Here is a 4,703-nt window from a genome sequence, read left to right on the forward strand (position 1 = left end):
TTTATAAACAAAAAACGGAAAGCAGACATTTACTATTTCAAAAGTTCTAGTCCAGAAAGAAATTTTAAAATAGGCACATGGTAATCATAAGTTTTCAAATGCACGTAAAATCTTTAAGCTGGTGTAAACATAACCTGAATATGATTATTTACATTGACAGCTCATTATGAATATACGAATAAAAACTGGATTTGAGTCAATAAAGCATGGGATTGAGTTTCATAAAGAAACTATTAAAAAAGGAAAGACTTTGTCTATAATACATGTTATTAGATTAGAGGAAATCCAAATAAACGGTATTAGTGAAAGAATTCAGGACAGTGTCATTCGTCAGACTTCTGCGGATTCTCCACCTTATTTAGTTAAGAGATATAGGATACACATCTGTGAACATTAGAAAGTTCACGAATTCCTGGATTGTGTAATACCTTTAAGGGCTAATACAGACAGAAGCATCAGTAAGACAAGTCTAGAGCAAGAATGAGGAAAACTCTCCGATAATCAAATTGCAAAAGATTTGTATGCAAAGGGCTTAGCAGTCACGATTTTTTTTAAATAAAGAATCTGGAAAACAATTAAAAGTTTCATCCTACAAACTAACTCATTCAGATCATGCTAATCACCCGTGTGCCTAACATGCTGTTCTTCGAGAAGAATCGAAAACTGAAGGGGAAAGAGCAGTTAAATCTATTTTAATGGATTGTATTGACTTAGCGAATGCACCAGGTTAAGATAGGAATTGTGATATTTGCATTCAATGTCAGGGTGACCGTTGGACCGGGAACCCTGGAAAAGCGGGAAATGACAGTACATTTATTTTTTGACCGGGAATTTTACAAAATCCAACTGTGATTTCAACCGTTTTTAAATAATTTCCTAAATTTTGATTAATATAAATTATTATATCATTTAGTTTAGAATGCTTAATTCGAAAGTCATTCACTTTAAAAATTTTCCATTTTAGTTTTTTAATATTTAAGCATATATTTTAATTTGAATAATTTAAAAATGCAGTTTAAAAGGTAAGAACAAATTAAAAATTAGAAGTTTTTAAAATTGAAGATTTTTTCATAAAAAACAGAGTGACTGCCAGACCAGGAAACCCGGAATTTTACGAATTTTAAGAAGAAAAATGTGCCCAAGTTCGATTTTAACAGTTGTTAAAATAATTAAAGTGCAGTTTTGGGGATTTAAAAAATTAAAAGCATTTAAAGTTAAAATTTTTGATAAAAAACAGTTTTATTTTATCAACTGTAATAAATGTAATCGTGCGTTTTAATACTTTCAAATTAAAAATAAATCCATAATAATATAGTCATAATTTAACAATATTTTACTACTCATTTAAGACGAGTAAATTGAAACCATATAATTAAAAGAAAACAATTTCAAACTAAATTGTTTACATAGAGAGCTTTTAATCTTAAGATTTTCGAAGACATTTTAAACTTTTACAGGGTGTCTAATGACCTCGAAAACCTTCAAAACCTGGAACTCTTCTTGATTTTTTTTAAACCTTAAAAACCTGGAAATCTCCTTGATGTTTTCACGAAAACCTTGCATTTCAATTATACTTTTTTTTTATTTTAAAACAGTAATTTTATGGAAATGCGAAGAGTAATTTAAATCTTTTAGCCTATTATGAAAGGAACATCTCGTTTAGAAGAAATCTTGCTGCCGAAAATGTTTTTATTCGTCAAGATATAATTTATCTTTTGTCTATTACAAAATAAATAAAGATATTTCAAGGCACTTTTTGTTGAGGTGTTTAACTTAGAAATTATAAAAATTATAAGTTTAAAATTTCGATGCTAATTCAGTTTCAGAATTAGAATAAGCCATGGCCATACAACGGATTTTTCGAGTGGTTGACCGCTCGGCTTTTGAGTGTACAATATATTTCAAAAGGTTACGAAGTATTTCTAAAGATTTCAAACTATTTGAAACATTTCAAAATATTTAAAATATCTTTAACATTTCATAAAGATTTCACGTATGTTAACGTTTAAAAAAAGGTGCGCACGCCAGATTTCAAAAAGATTTCACAGAAATTTCACAAACATTTTAAAACTTTAAAGATTTGAAGGTTTTCAAAGATTTCAAAAAGTATTTTAAATAATTCAATTACTTCCACGAATACAAAAGATTTTACAAACAAAGATTCAAGAAAGATTTTATAAACATTTTAAAAGATTTCAGGAAGTTGTCCAGGATTTCGAACATTCAAAAAAGGCGTGTACAGTAGATTGAAAGGTTTTTACAAAAATTCCCTAAAGATTTAGAATATTTCATAAAGATTTGTAACATTTCACAAAGATTTTAAAACTAACAAAAAGAATTTAAAGATTTTTAAAAAGGTATATTAAACCACATTTCTAAGATTTCAAAACATTTCAAAGATTTAAAACGTTTTAAAAATGTTTGACAAGATTTGAAACGATTATAAAATATTTCCGAAGGATTTCTCTAGTATTTTTAAGAATTCTTAAGGATTTTAAAGATTCCAACAAGGGTTTAATACGCCAGATTTTAAAGATTTCAAAACATTTAGAAGATTTTAAAAGATTTTAATGATTTCAAACGAACAGAAAACATTTTACGAGCAAAGATTAAAGAAACATTTCAAAATTATTTCGAAGATTTTATAAAGATTTCGAAAATTTCATCGATTCCAAACGAATACAAAAGACTTAGAGCAGATTTTACAATTTCTTTAAAGAATTCATAAGGATTTCAAAAAATTTCAGGAATTTCAAAACATTTCAATCATTTTAAGCGATTTCAAAAGGTTTCAACCCATTGGAGAAGATTTCAAAAGACTTAAATTATTTTAAACAGAAACAAAAGATTTAACAAACAAAGATTAAAGAGTTCACAAAGATTTCAAAGATTTCAAGAATTTTAAAGATTTTACAAAAGCTTTGAAAAATGCTAAAAGATTTCTCAAAGATTTCACAAAAATTTCAAGCTTTCACTAAGGTTTGTGATACTTCACAAAGATTTCAGTGACTTCAAAGACATTAGAAATTTTTGGCCAATAAAAAATGAAATATTTCATTTTTACATGTATGACAAACGTTTATCTCATTATTTGATGTTAAAAAGGCGACCTGGAAAAGTTTTATTTCTTGACCTGGAAAAGACCTTGAATTTTATTCCTAATAATCGGTAGATACCCTATTTTAGTATTACAATTTTTATTGTATTATATAAAATATGTTTAATTTATAAGTGAAATTGTTCAACGTTGACGTATACATAACAATTGAGCACTCATTATTTGTAGAAAAAAATTTGAGTAATTTTAAGAGATATGTAGAAGTTTTGAAAAGATGACAAATTAATTAAAAACTTGAAATTATTTCAAGTAATTTAAACTAAGTGTGTTTTCATATTTTTCAGAACTTTCAAATATATTTTTAAATTAATCGAAATTTTCCTGCAATTTTGTAAAATCCACCAAATTAAATAAAATCCTTAAAATCTTCCATGTTCTTCTTTGATCATTTTTTAAATCTCTTAAAATCCTCCTAAACTTTCTGTTACAATAATTTTTCAAAGTGAAAATTCATTTTCAATTTTCCTAAGAATGTTAAGAAAATTTGTATTATTTTTTAGTCTTTCACAATTCTTAAAAAGTTCTAAATTTTTTGTTAGAAGTCTATACAAATCTAAATTTTATTTTAAATTCGGCTGCAAGTAATTCAAATTATTTTAAGTTGTAAACTTCATTCGTATCTTTTAAAAACGTCAAAATATCTCTTAATATATCTCTAATATTTTTAACAATAATAAATGTTCTATTGTTCTTTAACAGTTTAAATTAAATTTTTTTAATTTGCAGGATATTGTAAAAGTTATAGACAAAAGTCAATTCATTTTGAAATAAATTAAAAAGTTTTGAGAAAAAATTCAAAAATCATTTTGAATTTCGAAACATTTAAAACCACTTCTAGATTTTTCAAAATTTGGAAATAAAATTTTAAAGCTTTTGAAATATGCCTTGATTATTTAAAATAAAAATAATTTAACTTCTAAATTAAGAAATTTAAATTTAATTTACACCATTGAAAATGTTAACGTGAATTTATATTCTTCTAACTTAATCTGAATCTTTGAACTCTATAATTGATAAAAGTTCTAAATTTTGTAGTTCATTTTTATTTTACTTAAAACTGTTCAATTTAAAAGTGTCAGTACCTTCCATTTGGCACGTGTAAATTTTCGAGCATTGAAATACACGATTTTTAAATTGAAAACTTTTAAACTTCAATTTTAAAAGTTTGTAATTCAACGGTTCCACTTTGATTGCTTTTATCTGTCGTTTATTGTTTAGTAACTTATATGGAAAAATGTTTAGAATATAGTGTGATTTTTTAAATTTCATTGGCCGTGAAAAATGTTTGCGAACCGGGAAATAACCTTGAATTTTTTTCTTTAATTGAAACGGCTACCCTGAATGTGCAATTGATAAATCTAAAAAATTGAAATTATATTTTAGTAACATTTTAGATGAAACAGAACCGAAATGACTTAATTTTTCTCGTCAAACAGTCATAATCAGTAAAACCGACATAAAAAGTTTGTGTTTGAGAACGAAAGATCAGTCTAATTCAGCAATACTCTTACTTCGTTGACTTCAGGTGCATCTGTCGCAGTACGTGAATTGAAGAACGTCCTCACAATTCTTCAAGATAAACTTA

General features: G+C 25.9%; 1 long non-coding RNA gene across 1 annotated transcript in view; it reads left to right on the forward strand.

Annotated features, from left to right (window-relative positions):
* LOC117173287 overlaps window positions 1-4,703 on the forward strand; it is an 8,867-nt gene extending 4,164 nt beyond the window's left edge. The window contains exon 3 of the long non-coding RNA XR_004467154.1: window positions 4,644-4,703. This is a non-coding gene — a long non-coding RNA (uncharacterized LOC117173287). The remainder of the gene's footprint in view (window positions 1-4,643) is intronic.

This window comes from Belonocnema kinseyi, chromosome 5, assembly GCF_010883055.1.
Source record: "Belonocnema kinseyi isolate 2016_QV_RU_SX_M_011 chromosome 5, B_treatae_v1, whole genome shotgun sequence".
In the NCBI taxonomy this organism is placed as follows: Eukaryota; Metazoa; Arthropoda; class Insecta; order Hymenoptera; family Cynipidae; genus Belonocnema; species Belonocnema kinseyi.